Raw genomic sequence first — 12,665 nt, forward strand, 5'->3', positions numbered from 1 at the left:
AAATGCTCATTGCTGGGATAGCCTCAACATAATGAAGTTTTAATCACTGCAACCTCTCTAAGACCTTCTACCAGTTAGGCAGTTGGTGGTACAGTGGTTAGAGCAACAGACCTGGAATGAGGAAGACTTGAGTTCAAATCCTGCCTTGACCACTTATTAGCCGTATAACCCTGAACAAGTCACTTAACTTCTCTATGCCTGTTTCCTCATCTATCAGAGAAGAATAATAATCATTCCTAACTTACAGGGTTATTGTGAAGATCAAATGATATGTTGAAGGGCTTTGTAACATTGAAGAACTATGTAAATATTAGATAGGATTATCTTCCAAGTGAGAGAAGGGTTCACAAGCTGCAGAAGTAGAGGAACTTCCAACCTGACAATATTATGGATTTTTGAAATATTAAAGAAATAGTGAATGAAATTAGGCCTAAGTTTATTTGAACAGTGGAATCTACAGTGAAAGGATATCTTCAGTGTCAGTGTGTTGATGTATATCATATCTCAGGAAGCATATTTCCCTCCACCTCTCCACCCATTTGGAAAGCAAATGAAAATTTGATTCCTGGACTACATCTAAAGAGATTTTTAAGTTGCTTTTCCAAATAATTTTGAAATAATGAGGTACTTCGGGATCTATTTTTTAAAAGATCTATTCACCAATGGTCTTCTAATCAGTGCTGAAAACAGAAGCTAAAATAGCTTATCTCCTATCAAAAAAGGCTAGACATAGCTGAGGGTTGTTTATAATTTTTAGGAAGTTTAAGCAGGTTTGTCAACCTCAGGGGGTATTCACATGGTGGATATATGGTATATACCAGGGGTAATTTCTAATTTGTATTTGTAGTCATAGGGACTACTATACCACCATCACAAAAACAAATAGAAATGAGTCATTATATGACTCACAAAGGAGGGAAGGAAAGAAGGAAGCAAAGAAGGAATAACCCTTGTGTCATATAAGCATAAGAAAGCAAACAAATTCCCATTTTAGCCACATCCAAAAATGTGTTTCTTATTCTTTTCCATATCCTCTCAAAGACTCGTAATACTGGGGAGCTTCCTCTCCAGTCAAGCTAAATTTCCATAATCCTGTCCTCATAAATTGATTTTTAAAAAATCAAAATGTAGACTTTATATTTACTTCTATTAGGTTTCATCTTATAGGTCTCAGAACTTCAGTCTGTCAAAATCATTTTGAATTTTAATTCTGTTGTATCAACCTTTACCCATTAAATTTATGTCATCTGATAATTTGATAAGCTTGCCTTCGCTATCGTATTCCAAGTCACTGATAAATAAAATGCTGAAAAGGACATCTTGGGGGCAGCTAGGTGGCACAGTGAATACAGCACCAGCCCTGAAGTCAGGAAGACCTGAATTCAAATGTGGCCTCAGACACTTACAGCTGTGTGACCCTGGGCAAGTAATTTAACCCTAATTGCCTCCAAAAAAAAAAAAGAAAGAAAGAAAGAAAGAAAGAAAGAAAGAAAGAAAGAAAGAAAGAAAGAAAGAAAGAAAGAAAGAAAGAAAAGAGAGAAAAGAAAAGAAAAGAAAAGAAAAGAAAAGAAAAGAAGAAAAGAAAAGAAAAGAAAAGAAAAGAAAGAAAAGGATATCTTGAAGATGTTAACAATTCAACTAAGTCCTTCATCCTAGTTTTGAACCCTGAAAAAGTCAAAGAGTTCTTTTATGTCTAACCAAAACCTTTCCCTTTTAAAGGGAATTTTAGTGAGAAGCTACAGAGTCAGCCTAACAACAAACAGAATAATTTTAATCCCTCTTTCATATTATTAGTCTTCTCTTCCCTATACAAAATAGTGCCAATTCTTCCCATTGATCTTTATGTGGTATCATTTAAAGACCCCACAACTCCACTGGCCACCTTCTTCTGACTACACTTCACCTCATCCTATAGCACATGTGCTATCCTTCCCAGATGCCAGTTATCTTCCTAAAGCGCAGGTCTGACCCCAAGGATCCAATATAAAATTTTCCCTCTTGTGTTCAGAACCCTTTATAACATGTTCCCCACTCCCATTTTTCCAATTTTCTTAGAACCTTATACTCTTCTCATCCCCCCTAACATACTCTCCACTCCAATGATACATCTCCTTGTTGTTTCTCAAAAAAAAAACTCCATCTCCTAATTCCAAACATTTTCCCTACCCCCCACACCTGAAATTCTCTCCTTCTTCATTTCTACCTCCTGGTTTCTCTAGCTTCCTTCGAGTCCTAGCTAAAATTCCACTTTCTATGTCCCCCTTAGTTCCCCTTAATGCTAATGCTTTCCCTTTGTTGTTTCCAATTTATCTGTATATTGCTTGTTTACACATAGTTGTTTTCCTGTTGTCTCTCCCATTAGACTGTGAGTTCCTTGAGAGTATGGATTGGTGTGTGTGTGTGTGAGTGTCCCCAGTGTTCAGCGTAATGCCTGGTACATGATAGGTGCTTAATAAATATTTATTGAATAGTTGACCGTGTTATTTGAAATTTGATGAGTATAACATCTTTTCCTCAAGTCATTAATAAAAATGTTGAACAATACAAGTCAAAAGATATATTCCTGGGCCACGTTCCATCGGTGATCCCTGGCAAAGCTGCCACCAAACCATTTTAATCATGACTCAGTGTCCAGTCATTCAATCAATTCTGAATCTACCTAACTCTACCATCATTCAGGTCACACCTCCATCTTGTCCACTAAGCTAGAAAGAGATAATTTGCCTAATCCCTTACTGACATCTAGGCATATTATACCAACCTCATTCTCCTATTCTACATACCAGGCTACTATTCTTGTCATAAAGTGAGATTAGTCAGAAAATGACCTGTTCTTGATAAAGCCGTTATGGCTCTTCTTTCTACTATGTCTTTTTATTGGAGGAAGAACTAGAATCAGTCTGTGGCTTCATATGGAATATACACTATCATGGGGAAGGACCAAAGATGTCTTATTTTTCTTTGGTTGCCCAACATCTGCACCATTCTTTCTGTACTGTCTCATTTCCATGTTTGTTATACATTCCTCACCATCATACATTCTATGATCCAAACAAAATATCCTTCTTCATGTTTGTCACACACAGCATTTTATCCTCCTGTCCTTTGCTTAGGGCCCCTTGCCTGGAATGTCTTCCTTTTTCCTTCCCACATCTTAGAATCCTTAGTGTCCTTTAAAACTTAGCTCAAAGGCTCCCTCACTCTTGAGGCCTTTCCTGATTTCCCTAGTTGCTATACCTCTACCTCAAATTTATTTTGTCAAAGATAATATGGCACAGTACTTCGATGTGACACATATTGGCTGTTTGACTCTGGCAAATCAGTTAACCTGTCAATGTTCTAGACATCTCTTTAACACAATAAATTGAAGGAAAAGTGCCAAGGTGTTTTTAGTAGAGAGAATTTTTTCATCTAAGAGTTCTCTATGCCAATGAAATCCCAGATCCAGTCCTTGTCCCCTTTTATTGTATGTGTATATATATACATATATATATATATGCACATACATATACATATACATATACACAGATATATGTGTGTATATGTCATTTACTCTGATACAATGTAAATTCCTTGGAGACAGAGACCGTTTCTTTTTTGTCTTTGTATCCATAGAACCTGTCACTATCTGACCTGATCAATTGATTGATTGGTTGATGACTAAGTCTATTTCCATTTTCAATAACCTATTCAATTATCTTAAATAATTTAACCAGTGCCATCAAATAACTGATGTATTCTGTCAAATACCCTGATTTGGAAGCACCTAGACTGACAGTGTTACAGTCACCTTTTTTATGAGGTTCAAACTGATGAAGCAATTTTCTTTTGAAGATTATAGGTCCTTTTAAACACCATGCCCTAGAAGACATCCCTTTCAGCTGTGAAATTCCCACCCTGAGGCCCATGATGCCCCAATTGGTCAGTGCCACATGTATTCTGTTATATCTAAGCCAGTTCTAGTCATACTTTACCCTATTCCCTAGCTATTTTCACCCCTGCCACACACACCTCCTTTCTATTTATACTCCCTACATTTCTAGCTTTGAGTTTATAATCAGATCGTTCTGCTATTTCTATTGGAAAGGATATGTCAATCTGTTGTCCTACTCCACTCACCATCCCTATGCTTTTCAAACCCAAACACCGCACCCAAATATCATTCCCTATATGTGTTGTCTCCTCCATTAGAATTTGAGCTCCTTGAGGGCAAGGACTATCTCACCTTCTAATTTGTTTGCCCCAGTGCTTAGCATAATGCTTGGCACATACTCTACTTCTCAAATGGATCTGAGGTCTCATCAATTCTGAGGTTTCCTCCAGTGATGCAGCATGAAATCCATCCATGACTATCTATCCTTTGTGAGTCTTGTTCATATTTTTTACAAGTTTTCCACACGGGGTTCACTCACTGTGCTAAAAGCTTTCTTCACATTTTCTCCACATCATGAAAGTATCAGTGATGAGAGAATCTGGTTGTATAATTGTCGTTCCTTGCTTTTGCCACATGACCAACCTTCCCTGATGCCTACCAACATGTTTGCATTTTCTGTCTTTAAAAAAAAAAAAGCTCTCACTCAATCTTACTATCCCCACTAGCTATTATCTTTTTTCTCTCCTCCCCTTCTCAATTAAATTCCTTGGAAAAAGTCATACACTCTAACTGCTTCTACTTCCTCTCCTTTTCAGCCTATTCTCCAATGCAGTCTGGCTTCTGATCTTATCATTCAACTAAAATCCTCCTTTTCCAAAGTTACCAATGACCTCTTAATCATCAAATATAATGGCCTTTTCTCAATCCTCATCCTTATTGACCTTTCTGTATCCCTTGACACTGTTTCTATGACTGCTTTCTCCTGGTTCTCACTATTTATTGCTCCTTCTCAGTCTCCCTTGCTGGATCATCATTCATTTCATGGTCACTACTCACCAGTATCCCCTTAATGGTCTGTCTTGGGCCCTCTTCTTTTTTTCTTCTATACCAGAGGTTGGCAAAATACTGCTTATGGGCCAAATCCAGTCTTTCCTATGACCCTTGAGCTAAAAATGTTGTTTTTTTTAAAAAAAAAACAACATTTTAAAACTTTCATTTAAAATGTAAAAAACATTTTTTGCTCACTTACATATACTGGGGGAAAAATGTGGTTGACTAGATTTGGCCCTTGGGCTACAGTTCGCTGAAACTACCTTGCTTTGTTATTTAATCAGTCTCCATGGGTTCAATTATCATCCCTATCAATATGATTTCTAAAGCTATATATCCAGGCCAAATGTCTCTCTTTTAAAAAACAAAATAACATATTATTTTCCCCAATTACACGTCAAGACAATTTTTAGCGTTCATTTTTACAAGATTTTGAGTTTCACATTTTTCTCCCTCTCTCCCTTCACTTCCCTCTTCTGAAAGTGGTAGGCAGTTTTATATGTTATGTATGTCCTATCATGTAAAAATATTTCCATTAGTCACAGTTGTGAAAGAAAAAATGGATTAAAAGAGAAAAAAACAAGAAAAAGAATAAAGTAAGTAAAAAAATGTTATTCATTCTGCATTCAGAGTTCATCAGTTCTTTATCTGGATATGGATAGCATTTTCCATCATGAATCTTTTGTACTTGTCTTATTGTGTTGCTGAGAAAAGCTGAGTTATTATAGCTGATCATCACACTTTGTTGCTGTTACTGTGTACAATGTTCTCCTGGTTCTGCTTATTTCAGTTTGCATCAGTTTATACAAGTCTTTCCAAGTTTTTCTGAAATCTACTTGTTCATCATTTCTTATTGCATAATAGCATTCCATTACATTCATATACCACAGCTTGTTCAACCACTCTCTTGGCATTCTTTCCATTTCCAATATTTTGCCACCATGAAAAAGGCTGCTATAAATACTTTTGCACATGTAGGTCCTCTTCCCTTTTTTATGATCTCTTTGGGTTTGTCTTGGCAGGTAGACTTTCAAGTGTTTTATATTGTTCACAGTTATTTTAAATTGAATTTCTCTTTCTATGTTTTGCTACTGGGCTTTGTTGATAAATGCTGAGGATTTATGTGGGTTTATCTTATATCCTGCAACTTTGCTAAAGTTGCTGATAATTTCGAGTAGTTTTTCAGTTGATTCTCTAGGGTTCCCTAAGCGGGCCATCATAACATCTGCAAAGAGTGATAGCTTTGTTTCCTCATTGCCTATTTTAATTCCTTCTATTTCTTTTTCTTCTCTTATTGTTATAGCTAACATTTCTAGTACTATACTGAATAATAGTGGGATAATGGGCATCCTTGCTTCACCTCTGATGTTATTGGGAAGGCTCTAGCTTATCCCAAACAGATAAAGCTTGCTAATGGTTTTAGATAGATATCGCTTGTCATTTTAAGGAATTCTCCCTTTATTCCTCTGCTCTTTTGTGCTTTTAATAGGAATGGATGCTGTATTTTGTCAAAAGCTTTTTCAGCATCTATTGAGACAATCCTATGATTTCAGTTGGTTTTGTTATTGACATGGTCAATTATCCTAATATCGAACCAACCTTGCATTCCTGGTATAAATCCCACCTGGTCATAGTGTATAATCCTTGTGATATGTTAATGTAATCACCTTGCTAGTATTTTGTTCAAAATTTTTGCATTGATATTCATTCCTAGTCTCTCTTTTGAGCTCCAGTCCCATGTTACCACCTGTATTTTTTAATATCTTAAACTGGATATTCTGTAGGCATCTCAAATTCAACATGTCTCAAACAGAACTCATATCTTTCCCTCCCAACCTTCCCCCTCTTCTGAGTCTTTCTATTCCTGTTAGGGGCACCACCACCTTGCTAGGCACACAGGCTCACAATCTTGGTGTCATCCTCAATTCCTCCTTTTCATTAATCTCACATATTGAATCTCTTCTCGAGTCTTGATGTTTCTAACTTCATGACATCTCTCATATATTCTCTGCATTTTCATTTCTCATACATATCTCTCATATATGTCCCCTTTTCTATACTTATGCAACTGTCATACTCATCTCTTCACACCAGGACTATTATACTAGCCCTCTGGTTGGTCTTCCTACGTCAAGTATCTCCACATAGATATCAAAGTGATTTTCTTACATTATAGGTCTGGTCACGTTATATACTACCCAATAAACCACAGTGGCTCTCTCTCACCTCCAGGATAAAAAAAAATCCTGGTTGGCATTTAAAGATTTCACCAGCTGGCTTCTTTCTACCTTTCCAGTATTCTTACCCTGTGTTCTCCCACACATTCTATAATCTAGGTAGACAGACCTTCCTACTGATCCTCACACTTAACCCTCCATGTCACTCTTCCATGCCTTTGCTGGTGGTCCCCCATGCCTGGAATGCGCTCTCTCCTCTACTCTGCCTCTTTGTTTTTCTGGCTTCCTTTAAGATTCAGCTCAGTTCCCAAGTTCTATGTGCAAGTCAAGACATCACCCTCCTGATGTCATTGGTCATCTTCCAAATTGAAGGACCGACAACAGCAATGACAATAGAGGCCTCTTAGTTCCTCCCAGAGGCTAGCACCTTCCGCTCTGTCTCTACCTTCATCCATTCTGTATATATCTTGTATATTTATCTAATTATTTATGTGTTGCCTACACATTAGAGTATTAGTTCCTTGAGGATATGGGGCTGTTTTTGCTTTTCTTTGTGTCTCCAGCAGAGTCCCTGACACAATGGAAGTGCTTAACGATTGCTTGTTGACTGACCAACAAACTGACATATAATTCCTTGATGACATTGTTTCCTCCTATTCTTTGGAGTTCCTCCTTGGTTACATGTTTCAACCTGATCCCAAGAAACTTTTTGTTGCCCTCTATGTGATACTTTGCAGACGTAAGCACTTTGTAATTTTTTTTTCATGGATTAATTCACACAAAGTCCTCATTTTCTTTTGTCAACTGCCCTCCCCCCCCACTTACTGTCCTTTCCCTCTGTTTTTCCCCAACAGCAGAGGGGCTTTAGATTAATGGGGTGGGGGGGGAGAAGGAAACTCCCTTAGAAGGTAAACAGAGAGCAGAGTGTGTGCACATGGTGAATAACAAATGGCTCTTGGTACCAAGTTCTGGAAATTATCTCACTGAATCAGATAAAGGAGACTAAGCAAGCTTGGGTGGTACAGGTGAGTCTTTGCTACGTCCTATGTGTGACGTGTACTGTGTTTCAAGGTAAAAGTGCCTTTCTTATTCTGAATTGCTCAAAGGAGAACTCTTCATTACAGCTCCATATTTCAGGGTCATCTAAAGAAGCTGAGAGACATCATGATGGTGACAGCTTGCCAGGGCTTGGGCTTTGTGGTCTCTATTATTGGCATTGCTGGAAGCATTGCAGCTACCTGCATGGACCAATGGAGCACTCAAGATCTTTACAACAACCCTGTGACGACTGTATTCAACTACCAAGGACTATGGCGTTCCTGTGTCAGAGAGAGTTCAGGATTCACCGAGTGCCGAGGTTACTACACCATCCTGGGACTGCCAGGTAAGGGGCCTGGTATGATCTAACTGGATTCAGAGGGGAGAATGGAAACCAGAAATGAAATTGAGGACCACTTGTAATCAATAAATTCTTAACGAATCTTATGTCTGGCACAAGATTTTCTGGTATGAAGGTTGAGGCATTTGTCTACATTTTTGCTCAAATATTGACTGTGGGTGTATCTCCTGACCACATATATCCCCCTAGCAGACTGTAATGTCCTTGCAGGCAGGAGTTGTTGTTGTTGTTGTTGTTGTTTGTATCCTCAGCACCAAACGCAGTGGCCTGCCCATGCATATATTTAGTAAATACTCTTTGGATTGGACTAGGTGAGAAAGAGAGCTTCTGTTCTCCAAACTTTCAAAGGTGGGAGTGATAGTATCCCTAGTCTCAACTTCTGTTAAGAATGGAAGATCTGGGACACATTAGTAGCCCAGAATCAATCAATCAATCAATCAATCAATCAATAAGCATTTATTAAGCACCTACTACATGGCATCTAGTCTAAATGTCAGCATGACCTAGACAATAATGAAGTCAGTTCACGATTATCTATGGAATTCTAAACTCAAAGAAATCCATCTTTTGATCACTTTCTTCCTTCTACTTTAATAATTCCTTTGTTAGAGATGATAACAAGTAGACTACTACATAGAGCCCAATGCTCTTACCCACTTTTCCATAGTATTTCAAAGGAGTAGTAAAATACCCCAAATATGGATAGCAGAAGTTAGGAAGCAGAGAAGGAAAAGCCTAACTAACTCATGAATTAATCAACTCCCTGAATAATTGAAAGTTGGCTGTATTTTTATTTCATGTGTATGACAGTCCCAAACATAACAAAATCCAGATAACCATTATTGAAAGACACCCTGGGTTTATGACCTCAGGGAGGTTCTATTCATAAAGTCTATCCAGATGATTCAGTCAATAAAATTTTATTAAATGCCTACCTTATGCTCAGCTCTCTGCTAAGAGCTAGAAATGCAAAAAGGGACAAAAGATAGATCTTGACCTTACTTAAGAAGCTCACAGTTTAATAGGGGAGACAACAAGCAAAAATATATGGACAATCTAGATACAGGAAAAATTGTCATTCAGTCATTTCAGTTGTGTATGACACTTTGTGGTCCCATCTGGGGTTTTCTTAGCAAAGATACTAGAGTGATTTGCTATTTTCTTCTCCAGGTCTTTTTACAGGTGAGGAAACTGAGGCAAACAGGGTTAAGTGATTTGTCCAGGGTCATATAGCTAGTAAGTATCTAAAACTAGATTTGAATTCAGGTTCTTCTGACTCCAGCGCTCACACTCTATCCACTGCACCACCTAGTTTCCTCTACAGAAAAAATAGGAAGTAATTTAAAAAAGGAAGGTGCTAGAATTAAGAAGCGTTGGAAACAGCCTCCCATAGAAGGTGAGATTTTAATTAGAACTTGATGGAATCCAACAAAGCCAGGAGGTAGAGAGGGCATTCCAAGAATGAGAGACAAGCAGAGAAAATTCCAGTGTCTTGTTTGAGAAACAGTAAAGTGGACAGTGTTACTGTATTAAAGAGTATGTGGCAATAAAGTAAGGTATAAGAAGACTGGAAAGGTATGTGGGAAGGAGGGAGATGCTAGGTTATAAAGGGCTTTGAATGCCAAACAGAAGATTCTATATTTGATTCTGGAGGTGACTGAGTCATTGGAGTTTATTGAGTACAGAAATAACATGGTTGGACCTGAGCTTTAAGAAAATGGTGGCAGAATGGAGGACAGATTGGGGAGTGAAGGGAAACTTGAGGCAGGCAGACCCACCAGCAGGCTATTGTCATGTTCCAAATGTGAGTGAAGGACCTGTACCAGTGTGGTGGCAGTATTAGAGTAGAGAAGAAGATGTATTCGAGAGATATTGCAAAAGTGAAATCCACAAACTTTGGCAATATATTGGATATGGGCAATGAGAGATTACAAAGAATCAAGGATGACTCCTAGGTTGTAAGCCTGAGGGAGTGGAACATGGTGCTGCCCTTGGCAGTAACAAGTGATGCCCTCAACAGATAAACTATATAGATACTGAAAAGTATCCATGTGAAGTATTGTTAAACATTGTTTAAAAAAAATGAAGAGTATTCTTTTGAACAAAATTGCTGGAGAATATCATACTTCTTACTCAATATATTGTATTTGATGGAGAGAACAAATCAATGCAGCTTTTTTTTAAAATTGAAAGACATGCAATTTGCATGTGGAAAGGTTAAAAATATGTCTCCATACAGGCATTGGGACCAGGACAATAATTAAGTTTGTAGTATGGTTAGTCGCTAACATGAAAGCTAAACCATAGGAGTAGATGAAAGAGTGCTAGATTTTGACTAGTCGTTGGAGGTGGATTCAAATCCAAACCTAGCCATCGTGTGACTTTTTATGTCATTTAACTTCTCTGCCTCTTAGTCTTCTCACAAGTAAAATGAGAAGGTGGGACTGACAATTCCTTTCAGGACTAAATCTATGATCTTATTATTTTATAATTGTATTCCAAAAGTAGGGTTGTAAATACTTCTATGGAATTTTGAAGTATTTCACTATAGAAATAATATAGATGAAGGTAAATTTCCCAGACAAGCCTGCAAAAACCATTTTGACCAATAAAATACCTGCAATATATAACCTAAATTCACATCAGCGTTTCTATGGAGAAATGCATTCAGAACTCCATCGTGGTGTATAGGAACATATCTTTTCCTTCTCATCACTCTGGTGGTAGAAATAGAGGTTCCTCTTCCTCTCCATCTGCAAAGAATTGGGAACAGACTCCCCAGGTCAATATGGATTATGTCCTCTCTTCGTATTTGTGCTGGAATTTCTCTACTTCAAACAACAAAGATATTGTCTAAAGGAGCCCATTGTGAAACTTGTTGAACACTGTGGAAAGGAGTATAATTAGGCTGCTAATTAAATAGAATTAGATCATTAGATTAGTTAGTTGGTATCTCAAAAACTTTAGAAGACATAAGGAGCCTAGAATGATATGATATAGTAACAAACCCTCAGGAATGAAATTAAGTTAAAATAATTTTTTTTTTAAAAAGAGTAATAGAGAATGGAACAGAAGGAGTAGGGAGACACTAACACTACCTTCCTGCTATTTTACAATTTTGCCTGGTACCAGCCTCCTTACTTATGTTGTCTTAGACAAGATTATGTATATAAATTATAATAGCAATCTTTTATGACCCTTTACACATTACAAAGCTCTATCTGAGTATCTCATCTATGTCCCACAACAGCCTTGTCAGGTGCTGAAAAGAAATGTTATTAAGCCAGTTTATGGCTGAAAAAATGGAGTTTCAGAAAAGTTAAGCAAGTTGCCCACGGTAACACAGATACTTAATGAATGAGTCAAGACTAGAGTCCAGGTCTTTTGACTCATTATTTGGTAATTACTCGACCATATCACAGTGTCAGTCATACAACAATCATTTATTTAGTATTTACTATGTACCAGGAACCATGCTAAGTGCTAAGGATACAAAGAAAGGCAAAAAAAAAAATAGACTCTACTTTCAAGGAGCTCACATTCTAATACAGTAGATAATATATAAACAACTAAGTACAAATGAGATACATACAGTATAAATTAAAGATAATCAATTTACACATTTATTAATTTTATCGAAGGAAAGGCACTAGAAAGGGGAGGAAAACAGGAAGGCCTCCTGAAGAAGTTGGGATTTGAGCAAATCTTGAAGAAAGCCAAGGAAGCCAGGCAGTGGAGGTGAGGAGAGAGTGCAGATAAAGCATAAGGAGTGGCCAGTTACAAGGCATGGAGTCACAAGATTGAGTCATGTGTAAAGGGTAGCAAGTAGGTCAATGTCATTGGGTCATAGAGTACCCTGAGGGTCTTCCCCTCCCAGTTTGATTTTTTTGTCTTTTACAATTAAAGGGGCCATCCCTTGGCTCACTTCTTAAACAGGCCTAATCACTGAACGGGCATTGCCTCAGTAAAAGTGAACTCTGAAAGACCTTAGCTTAAGAAGGCCAAGATCTACCATTGTATGCTGGCCCATCTCCAACTGTCCTGGACCCAGATGGCTCTGGAGGAGAAAATGAGGCTGGTGACTTTGCACAGCCCTGCCTCACTTAAATCCAATTCACTTGCAAGTCATGGCATCATCCTCCTGATGTCATGGTCCTCTTTGAGA

Source organism: Phascolarctos cinereus, unplaced genomic scaffold (genome assembly GCF_003287225.1).
Source record: "Phascolarctos cinereus isolate Bilbo 61053 unplaced genomic scaffold, phaCin_HiC Scaffold_726;HRSCAF=1367, whole genome shotgun sequence".
Lineage (NCBI taxonomy): Eukaryota > Metazoa > Chordata > Mammalia > Diprotodontia > Phascolarctidae > Phascolarctos > Phascolarctos cinereus.